The sequence below is a fragment of the Pinus tabuliformis genome, chromosome 2_1 (genome assembly GCF_031772625.1).
Source record: "Pinus tabuliformis cultivar Carrire ecotype Pingquan chromosome 2_1, CPIR1, whole genome shotgun sequence".
Lineage (NCBI taxonomy): Eukaryota > Viridiplantae > Streptophyta > Pinopsida > Pinales > Pinaceae > Pinus > Pinus tabuliformis.
Genome location: NC_142299.1, coordinates 369,360,342 through 369,372,929, shown reverse-complemented (window position 1 = coordinate 369,372,929; position 12,588 = coordinate 369,360,342).

Below are 12,588 nucleotides of genomic sequence, written 5' to 3'. Positions count from 1 at the left end.
GTGAGTCACTTATAATTCTAAAGTCTCTTTATCTTTTATTTAAGTTACAATTTAGTGGGTAGCTCATAAAGTACCATTATAAAAGTGACTTTCACTTGTTTGTAACAGTGGGTCACTTTTTTTTTTGAAAGTGAGCTAATTAGATTATGTTTGGAAGGGAGGGGTGGAGGGGTTTTTTTTTTTTTTTTTTAATATAACATTATCATTCACTTCCACACATTCACGTACTTCGTCAGCATCTTCAACAACTTTTTTTTCAAAAAGCCATAACCTCTTCATCCAGAAACTGTTTTCAGAGCCATTTTCTTTAATCGGCCTAATTTTTCAAGATCTTTCCATTGGAAGACTTAGTTTCAGCATCTACAGCTTCAATTTCTATTAAAATGGAAATTCCATGCTAAGTTATTCTTGACAACACCAACCACTCCCAATGATTATCCTACATTATGGATTTACTTAGAAGTAAAGGTCTTTATAGAATAGCCCCAGGCCAAGAATCTAAACCTAAAGATGAAGATAAGGCGGCCAAATGGGAAAATAGCCAAAATCAAGCATGTGGGTTGATAGGGATGCCTATTTCTCTAGACCTTAAATTCCATATCGCAGAACTTGATACCCCTGATGAAGCAATGAAACAACTCAATAAATTTTTTGGAATTAAAAATGAAATTAGAACCTATCAACTCGAAAATGAGTTGCTTACGTTGGACCCCAATAATTTTTCTTCCATTTAAGTTTTTTGTCCAAGTTCAAGACACTTAAAATTCTCTTGGAAGGTGTTAAGGCTAAGAAAGAAGATGGTATCCTTATCTATTCCATTCTTACAAAGTTAGAACCAGCCTACTCTGTATTTGTTTCCACCTTCCATTCTACTAGAGAAGCCTTTATTTCTCAAGGACAAGCCTACAAGTCCCCCTCTTTTGATGCCTTTTGTGATTCTTTAATAAGAGAACAAGAAAAAATCTTACTTCTTGGTCTTCTTAATCTTGGAAACTCTTCTAAGAAAGCCTTAGCCTCCCAACAAAAACCAAGTTCAAAGAATCCTAAGAAACAACATCCTAAAAAGAATGGTCATAAACCAACCAAGGGTCCTCAACACTTTCAGTCTCAAAATGAAAAATCAATTCAAAAAAATGATAAGGCAAATAAAAAGAAAGGGAAGAATACTGATAGACATTGCAACTTTTGTAATCGAGATGGCCACTTAGAATCCAAATGCTTTTAGAAGATGGATGTCTTGGAAGCAGCAATGAAGAAGCATAACATCCATTTGGATCACTCTTCAACTTCAACTTCATCTTTAGGAATAACACTTTCTACATTTGGTTGTCAAGCATCTCGGTCTGGTTATGCACTAAATGTATTTTCTTCTTCTCATTCTCATGAGTTTCTCATTGATTTTGGAGCTTCTTATCACATGGCCAAAAACAAAGCCATGTTTTCTTCTTTAAATGATTGTAACAACAAAAATATATATGTTGGTGATGATAGATCTCTTAGTGTTGTAGGGACTGGAACTATTCATCCAGACAATGGTCAAATTAATGATGTATTATGTGTTCCTACCTTATCCTGCAACCTTCTATCTGTATATCAGATAACTCATTCAGGTGAAGGTAAAACTGTTGAATTTTCACCTCATGATGTTGTAATTAAGGACCTCAGAGATCCTAGACAGATTTTAGCTACTGGAATTGATGATGATTCTACAAGGTTGTATAAGTTTAACAACTTTGGGTCATCAACTCTTCCCTTGGTATTGGTTGCTCATAATGATGAAGTGAGCAAACTTTGGCATGAGCGATTTGGTCACTTAAACTATCGCTCCCTTCAAAATCTATGTAAAGAAAATACGGTGACAGGTCTTCCTATGGCATCTTGCAGAGATGGTGTTTGTTTTGGATGTGTACTCGGAAAACATCATCAGGATAGTTTTGAAAAACGTGCCTCTTGGCACGCCTCAACTCCTTTACGACTTGTGCATAAGGATTTATGTGGTCCACTTCCAGTTATTTCATTCTCTAGCTATAAGTATTTCTTAACTTTCAGTGATGATTTCTCTAGACACACTTGGGTATACTTCTTAAAACTCAGGAGTGAAGTATTTAACATGTTCTTGGCCTTTAAGGACTTTGTTGAGAAATAATATGGACATCAATTTATTAAGCTAATATTTGATAATGTTGGAGAATATGTTAACAACAAATTCAACAACTTTTGCACTCATCATGGAATTCAAATGCAACATACTATTCCATATACTCCACAACAAAATGGTGTAGCTGAAAGGAAGAATCACACCTTAAAGGAAATGGCTAATTGTATGCTTCAATCTAAAGGACTTAGCCTTAATTTCTGGGCAAAAGAAATTAACTGTGAAAATTACGTAGTAAATCGCACTCCTACAAAGGTTTTAAAGAATATCACTCCAGATAAGCATGGAGCTCAATTAAACCAGATGTAAGTCACTTTCGTGTTTTTGGAAGTGAAGCATGGGCCTATATTCTAGATAAGAAACATTAAGCCTTAGAACCTAAGAGTGAAAAATGTATTTTTGTTAGATATTCTGAAGATGTCAAAGGATATAGACTTCTCTCACCTAAATACAAAAATGTTATCATTAGAAGAGATGTAAATTTTGCTGAAAACATATTGGCCTACGAGCCTAGTTTGGCAGATGTGCCACCTCTCTCTATCCCTTCTACTACTGAAAATATTTATTCTTTAGATGATGACAGTGAGGATGAAAATACTCCCCCACCTTCTTAGTATCCTCCTTCAACTCCTCAGCTTCCAAAAAGGGTCTGTGCTTCTCGGGATGCAACAGGTTCTCTTGCAGGTGATCCTACAGATTAGCGAAGTACACGTTCTCAGTTCGATAAAGCCTCTTCTTTACTGGCTCAAGATTCAGCGAATTAAGATCCTGACATCTTTGCAGAAGCTTCAGACCATCCATATTGGGACGTAGCTATGAGTGAAGAATATCGTTCATTACTGGAAAATGATACACGGGATCTTGTTCCTCTTCCAAAGGGAAGAAAAATTGTTAGATGTAAATGGGTTTATAGAACCAAGTTTGGACTAGAAGGAAAAGTTGATAAACATAAAGCTCGTCTTGTTGCTAATGGATTTTCACAAGTTGAAGGCATTGACTATACTGAAACCTTCTCCCCTGTTGCCAAAATGAACTCTATCCGCCTTGTTCTTTCCCTTGTTGCCTCTTCCAAATGGGAAGTCCATCAGATGGGTGTTAAATCTGCCTTCTTGCATGGCGGCTTGCATGAAGAAATCTATATGGAACAACCTACTGGATTTATACAACCATACTCCAGCCTTGTATGTTGGCTTAAGAAATCTCTTTATGGTCTCAAGCAAGCCCCTCGGGCTTGGTATGCCAAAATGGATAGCTTTCTTTTAGATATTGGCTTTCTAGGTGGCATTATGACAATACTATCTACACCAAGAAAGTGGGTAAGTCTCTTATCATTCTTGTTGTTTATGTTGATGATCTTATCCTTACTGGTAGTGATCCCAACCTTATAAACCATGTGAATTCCAACCTTAAAAAGAAGTTTGAAATGCCAGACGTAGGACACTTGCATTATTTTCTTGGTCTTCAAGTCTTGCAATCCAAGGAAGGTATTTCCCTTTCCCAGTCCAAGTATGCCTGTGATCTTCTACGCCACTTTCACATGGAAGACTATAAGCCAACCATTTCTCCCTTTCAGTGTGGAGCCAAAATTTTAGTCACTTGTACTTCCCCTGAAGTTGATGTTACCTTATACCGTCAGCTTGTAGGAGAAATTTTGTATTTGACCCATACTCATCCTGACCTTTCCTTCGATGTTGTCCCTATTGCTCGATTTATGCAAAACCCACATGAAAGTCATTGGAAAATAGCTAAAAGAATACTTCATTATATTTGAGGTACAATTCAGTTTGGGATTCATTACAGTGCAGAAGCATCTCCTCTATTGGTTAGTTTCACTGATTCCGATTGGGCTGGTGACCCTGATGATCGAAAGTCTACTGTAGGTTATGTATTCACTCTTGGTTCTAGACCTATTACATGGGCTTGCAAGAAACAAAGTGCCATTTCTCTTTCTTCAACAGAAGCAAAGTATCGTGGCACCGTAGAAGCTAGCAAGGAAGCCCTGTGGCTTCGTTAGATCTTGTCAGAGTTTGGCTTTCAACAACAACATTCAAATACACTTTGGTATGATAATCAAAGTGCCATTCAACTATGCAAAGATCTAGTCCAACATCAGCACAACAAACACATTGAACCACACATTCACTTCGTCAGAAAACTCATTCATGACCATGTTCTTGAAGTGCAATATTGTTCAACAGATGATCAAGTTGCAAACATCTTTACAAAGGCTTTCACAGAGGCAAAGTTTACTAAACTTTAATTTATGGTTGGAGTTTGGGAAGTTGTCACTAAGGGGGGATAGGCTCTAATGCCTCCTTCCTTCTCCTATTATGTCATATTTGTACATCCTTCAATCCTATCCCAAGTTGTTCTTAAGGGGTGATGTTAGGATATTCCGACACATAAGAAATAGCTAAGTATAACTTGGTCTAGTGTAGAGTTAGGTAAAGTGTGTTTCTTTACTATGTATTTTTGTAACTTACAATCTAACGATTACGATATGTTCTAGACATGACGTGATCCGACGGTTCATTATCTCCTCGGTATTACCGACACTTGATTCGTGGCTTAACACCCGATTAGTCCATGATCTCTATAAAAAGAGCATGGAGGGTCATTTGTAGGGTGACCATTCATGAGAGAAGCTTATGTAAATTTTCATTCTTTTATTAATAAATTGCTTGAAGTGGCCGCGTTGGCTCAGGCCGTGGACTGTTTCCCTCTTTGAGGGTTTTAGCCACGTCAAGAATATTGGTGTATTGATCTGTGATCTGTTTCTGAGCGGTGTCCTTTGGTTTTCTATCTGAGGAACTTACCCTGTAAATTCCTACAAAGATGACAAAAAATTATGAGGGTTTGTGTAGTATATCTAGGGGGGATAATATGATGTACAAAGGGAGGTACCTAAGGGAATAACGTAATGAATAATATAATGATGAAAAATAAATGGGTCATAATTAATAAATAAATTGGTTAATTCACATTATGTAAGGGACCACAAGTAGTTAGGAAATAATGTGATAAGCCCATGGTATTGGATGTATGGTATTTAGAGACCCATGGTAATTACACATGGTATTGTATGTATAAAGTTTATATAGAGGATGGAGACTCCCATTGAGATATAATGTAGTATACCTAGGGGGGATAATATGGGGTACAAAGGGAGGTACCCAAGGGGATAATGTAATGAATAATGTAAGGATGAGAAATAAATGGGCCATAATTAATAAATAAATTGGTTAACCCACATTATGCAAGAGACCACAAGTCGTTAGGAAATAATATGATAAACCTATGGTATTGGATGAATGTTATTGAGAGACCCATGGTAATCACCCATGGTATTGTACATATGAAGCGTATATAAAGGCTAGAGAATCCACATTGAGACATGTAAATGATTGTTGTATTGACAAGCATATGGCTTGTGGAGTAATCTCCTTCCTTAAGGAGTAGTTGTATGTTGTTACCCTGTCTCAAGGGTTTTGATATTAATAAAGAAGCATTTCTATCTTATATTCTTGGATTGATCCTGGAACTTATTTGGAAATAATTTTAATATTTTTTTAGATATATTACAAGTGATATCATAGCTCTTTCTTAGGCAAAGTGGGTTTTTTTTTTTTTTCCAAGAATTTTTTGGGCAGTATTTTGCAGAAAATATATGAAAATTTTGTAGAAAAAAAGGAATATTTGAATTCCTTGCGAGAACTTGCTGGAAAAAAATAAAAAATAAAAAATCGGTCGAATGAGAGTCCAGATGAGGGAGATCGGTCGAATGAGAGTCCAGATGAGGGAGATATCGCTGATTTAAAATCAATTGTGTTGCAGACAATTTTCTGACGACAATTCGTGGAAGACGACTCGCTAGTTATTTTTTGTAGTTTTTGTGGAAAAATTTAGAAAACTGGTTGTAGATATGAGATCATTTTAAAAAATCACCCAATTTCAAAAAACAAATTGGTCGAATTGGAGTTTGGATGAGGGGGATATTGTTGATTTAAAATTAGCTCTTTTTTTTAGAATTTTTTGTGACAACATAACAGTTGCAACGCGAATCTATGTTTCAAGAGTGTCCATATCAAGATTTGAATCCCATAGGAAGATGCAGAATGTTCATTCCATTTCCAAAAACAATTAATAATAAGGATTCTAAGTTATATTGATCGAGTTATGCCCATTTTAAATTTTTGCCAAAGTAAGTGATTTTCTTCAAAACCCTTACTCTATTTTAGGGGTTCTAGAAAGATGTTTTTTACAGGAAAAGATGACAGCCCTGCTATTGAAGAATTTCTAAAAAGGGAAAAGTCAAAATGTCTGAAAGTTCGAAAAGAAGTAGCATGGTTTTTTTGTAGAGATAAGGTTTCCATATGGTGGGACTCACTTGACAAAAAGAAGTTGGTAAGACTTCTTGATGAAAAATTTGAAAAAGTCCTTTTGGACAAATGGTCTCATGCTAGAAAACAAGATAATGAGAAACATAAGGGGTTATTGTCTGCTGATATCTCCTTATTACAGGTTCATGGATATATTCAGAAAGGGAACATCATTGTGTCTATCAATCCTAGTTGCAAGCATAACTTTATCAATATTAATTTAGCAAAAAAAATGCAAGTCTCTGTCAAACATATTGAGCACACAGAGGTTGATGATGTGGATGTTCAAATTTATAAAGATTTGAAGATTTCTATGGATAAGTATATGTTGCATTCTGATTTTTATGCTTTATATATGGATGACCTGAATGTTTTTTTGGGATACTCTTGGATGGAATCCGTTGGCATTGTCAATATTAATGTACAAAAGAAATTCCTAAAGCTATGGTATAAAAATAAGAAAATTACATTACAAGATATTTCCATTAGTAAACAAGTAGAGTCCGAAGAGGCCCAAGCAAAAAACTCTATAGGTACTAACACCTCAGATGAGGAGTCCATGATGGAAGTAATAATGGAAGAAAATAAACTCAAATAGGTACCATAAAAGGAACCTGATACTACTTAGGTTCCATTAGGTCAGGAGTTGAAGACAACAACACCAACATTCAAGGTTTCAGCATATCAACACCCGCACCACCCAAAAACACAACAATGCACAAGATGACACAAGATTAGCATCTAGAATAGGGGCAACTATAATACACACAAAGAGGCAGCGCAAGCTACCCACAACACATCTCCACATGGGCACCAGAAGAACCAGTTTCCATCTCAAGCGAGTGAGGAAATTGATAAATTGGGTGTTCACCTTTCTCTTGTATGGCTAGATGCGCGTGCATGGTACCAATGGACTACTATTTTGATTAGGTCTTATTATTTGTGTTCTTCTCATGTTTCGGGGATGAAACATGTTTAAGGGGGTGGAATGTAGTATACCTAGGGGGGATAATATGGGGTATGGAGGGAGGTACCCAGGGGAACAATGGAATGAATAATGTAAGGATGAGAAATAAATGGGACATAATTAATAAATAAAGTGGTTAACCCCACATTATGCAAGGGACCACAAGTAGTTAGGAAATAATGTGATAAACCCATGGTATTGGATGTATAGTATTTAGAGACCCATGGTATTGTATGTATGAAGCTTATATAGAGGCTAGAGACTCCGCATTGAGATATGCCAACAATTTTTGTATTGACAAGCATATGGCTCGTGGAGTGATCTCCTTCCTTAAGGAGTAGTTGTATGGTTTTATCCTACCTCAAGGGTTTTGATATTAATAAAGAATAATTTCTATTTTATATTCTTGGATCGCTCTTGGAATTTCTTTACATTCACTTCTCAATACCCATTTGATGAATTTGTCAATCATCCACTTTTCTTTCTTCTTGGGGTTTGCATTTTCAATGCAAAGAGGCCCATCATGATTAAGAATTGGGAGCTTTTATATGTTTTCCTAATAACTTATGTTAATCATCTATTATTTATTAAAATGTATGATCAATATAGTTATGATGTGTGACTGTGTAACTTATCTAAAGATGATATAAGGTTTTACTTAATAATGGTATATTTACAAAGATATGCCAATCCATAAGTATGAACATATGACTTCTTGGGGATTTGAACTTTATCGTGCACATAGGAACATCCTACTTTCACGAATCTAGAAAGTCACGATTCAAAATTAAAACCAACATAGAGAAATGACATTGTATTTGACATACTAAAATTGCAATATCACATGATTATCTCTTTCTTTCATTTTGTTAAATTTGAAGTATTTAAGCATTAGATTTTTATGAAGGAAAATGAATTTTGATTAAAACTATATAATATTCTAAAAAGCATAGCTCATGTTTGTACATTTTTAAGATAATTTTATAGTCTAGATAAATTGATAAAATGTTTCCTCTCAACTTAAGATTGCAACATCCACATGAGATGTCATATAACACTATATGGCTAAGCATGCCCCACCCAAATTAACAATATGATAGCCCCACTATTGCAATGAATGAAACATATCACACTCATAGACAGTGAGGATAATTGAAACCTGGTAGGGGCTTTATCTCCATCCCTCTTAACCAATTAGTAAATTACCCAACATCATAATTCTGTAATTCTTAAAGCTTACTATAAGCATAAGGAAGCTAAATTTTAAGTATGGCTCATTAAATGGTAGCACCCATTAGGATTCATGCACATTTGATACATGATCTCATGGATGGCTCATTGAATCCTAATGCCATTCAAGATTCACGAGCATCTCGCACACAAGATTATGGATGGCTTGTTGAATCCTAGCAACCATTGGTATTGATAAACATCTCAAGAATATCTCATAAAAGAAGCTCAATGAAGCATTGTTGAATCTAGGGGCCATTGAGAGTTTGGATATCTCAATTCAGATATTGAGCATAAGGAGAGCTCTAGTGTTAGCCTCACTCTCATGTGTTAAAAACAATTATAAGCCCAAAATAATTAAATTAATTAAAATCAAGAAAGTTGGATTTAATCCTACCTTTCTAGATTGAGTTTGTTCCTCGTGGTTAGGAGTCAGTTTAGTTCTAGTTGGTTGAGAGATTCTCTCCAATTAGTTAGGCTCCAATATTAGTGTTTGGTTGAGAGATTTTCTCAAATATAGTGTCCAAGATAGACGTACCATCTTGAGACAAACTTACTCATGTATTTATTTGAATTATTATCATTATTTGTACATTACATTAAGAGCATGAGGAATATAATAAAGTGAGGCTCCTGCCTTTTCCGCCATGCCTGGTTTGTGTATATTTCTGCTATTTATTTTATTAATGTTTTATTAGTTGATTAAATTCCTTCATGTGGTAGCGGAGCTAAGAAGATCTATGGAGCATGCAACCTATTGTGTGAATTCCTTTTGCGTGCGGGAGGAATGTTGGAGCATAGAGGTGTATGCAACCTTGTGTATGAACAGAGCAGCGTGTGAGTGAGGATATTGTAGCGTGGTGTGGCCGGTTCAATACACTACTGCATGGACACACTGTGCATGGAGCTTGGAGTCGTGTGCAATTACTAGTGGAAAAATGCTGGAGGAAATCAAATGACCAATTCAATGATTGCATAGGAAATGGCGTGTGAATTGGCCAGGCTGTACAGACAAAAAATTGAGAGATTGCTGATCCAACCACCAGATCAGGACATTTCCGCGGTTGTATTTCTTAACATGGGAATCTGCTTGACCTTCCAGCATCCAATTCAACGAGTGGATACTTGGACATGTTCTTGAAGATCTGAGGTACCCGGTCAAGTTTGAAGATGATTGTAGAGCACAGACCTTGCAGCGATATGCAAGAACCAAATCCCAAGGGAGATAGTTACATTGATATGCAAGAATTTAAAAATCGCAGAAAATAATGAAGACAACATTGGCTGTAATGGAGGATGTGCCTAATCCTTCCGAAGAATTTCTGGTAAACAATCAAAGAGGCGATGCTTTCAGTGAAAAATTTCATGTGCCGTGGTAGCTTTCGATCGAATTTTGTGAATGCATGTTATTTTTTCAAATAACTCTATAAACCCGAATTCACTTTATTAAGGCGACTCATTAAAATTCTTTTAAATGGGATTTTAAAAGTTTTCTTTTTTAAGTTTATAAATAGAGTGAGAAAGTGTATAGTATTGTAATAAACGTGTCTAAAGTGAAAGGAAGGTTTGAGACCCATGTTTAGTTTATGTTTCTAAAGTAAAAGGAAGGTGCAGTTTTTAAAAGTGGAGAGATAAGTGTGCATTTTTTTTAGTGTGGAGTGACAAGTGGGATTTTTATAAAGTAAGGGCTTATTTCCTTGTAATGAAGCGATAATGTGTATTTGTTATGGAGGTCATTTTAATTTTTTGTTGAAGAAAGTGGGTGAGTTAGTTTTGAAGACAATTTGCTTCCAAGCAATTTTGAAAATTTTCAAGGAGTTTTGGAATTTTGAGAAGTTTCAAGGACGACCTTGTAAAGATAAAATGTTGATGTACTTCAATATTGAATAAAAACATATTTTTTGTGTGGTGTAGATGTGTCCTAGATCCACCTGAAATTGAATAAGGGGATATTAAGTACACCTTGTGTAGTAATTGATTCTGCATGTTTTGTGTCTAGTTTTGACACTACACTTATATTATATAACACACTCAAGGAGTCTAAAGCAAGTGAATGAAACAAGCACATTAATCAAAGCACCTTAAATTAAGAAGTTGCAATGAGCATTAAATCAAGCACAAACAATCACATGTATTTGCGCAACTACAACACAAAATCAAAGTTGGCAACATCAACATTCTACATCAACAAGAAAATTCACTCAATGAAATCAAGTTAATGCAACTACAAAATCATGCATTTCAAAAGACTACATCAACATTCAACGACAATTGGTCATTATGTAACTTACAAAATCATAATTTGTAAGTTAACTTGTAAACAAATTCAAATAAAATTGAGTTGAAATGTAAAGGTGCATTCTCGATCGAAACCGACACCCAAATTGTGAATTTATAGGAGGTAAAGTGAGTCAATTCTCCTCAACTGAGTCAATTAAGTGAGTCATTTCTCTTCAAGTGAGTCAATATCATTTGAACTTGTCATTGTAAACATTGGGTGCATTTTCGGTGGTATCCGACACCTTCATCCTAGTACAAATTCAAGCGAGTGTGAGTTCAACCATTCCATTGATAAACTAAATCAGGCACACAAGTTCAAGAATTCAAGCGAGCGAGATCTTCAAATTCCGCAAGTGTTACAAGCAAGCATCAAGAAAAATCAAGCAAGAAAGCGAGCCAGTACAAGCGAGTATGTCAAAAGTCATAATGGGTAAAGGAGGAAAATGTATTCAAAGTGCAGAACTGGAGATTAAATATTTGAAAGATTGCAATCATGAGTTATAGAACACAGTTGAAATACTGGAATGGAAGTTGAAGCAGAATCAAACCTTGATCAATCAGATGACCAGTACTTTAGAAGCAGCGAAAGACTCTTAAATTGAGCTCAAAGTGAAAGGAAAACTCATTCATGCACTTCAAATTAAGTGAAAAGCAAGATTTACTAAATGCACAATATGTAGAGAAGACATATGCAAGTTGTGACACAAAAGACCTCATCACAACAACAAATGATAGTTGTGATACAAGTGATCTTATTCAACATATTAATGAAAGTTGCAACATAGATGAACTAATCAAACAGGTTGATGTCAGTTGCGACACAAATGATCTTATCCAATTAGTTGTACTACTTAATGATGCAACAAGTAGTACCAAAGACCAAATTGATCAGTTTGATGTATCATGTCAAACTAATGAACCGTTAATGATTGATGCCCAGTGTGACACAAAAGGTTTAATAAATCAAGGACATGATGTTAGCAGCAACAACAAGTATGAAGAAGAACAACAGGATAGTCTTTCCAAGAAGGTGATCAAACCTTGGGAAGAAATATTCTTCAACAAAGATCGACATGGCCTAGGATACAACAAAGAAAACACTTTGTTTGTTCCAGATTTCTCAAAACTAGTTCAGTTTGTAAGTGCTGGTTTTCTAGACAATGATCAGAATATGGTTAAGTGTAACCATTGTAAACAAAATTGATCCAAGATCTTTTGCTTATAGATGTCTTAAAGAATTACATGCATAAATTGTAGCTTAACATAGAAAACTTAATGTGCACATGAGAAAAGAGGAGAAACACATAAAGCATGAAAGAAGACAACAAGACTTGATAACGGAGTTCATCCGACTTGGACTACGTCTCCGGGCCCTGCTCTATCAATGGGGAGGCCTTCATTCGTTAAGTGGCATGAGAAAGAAGAGTACAAGCATCAGTTACAAAAAAAGAGTTTTATACCTCCATACTGAAAAATGGCTGAAAAATGCAGAACTCTAATGGAGAAATGAACAACGCCATTATGTTCATGGTGTCGAGAAGTGCTGAAACCATATAAACTTTGTCAAAATCTGACAA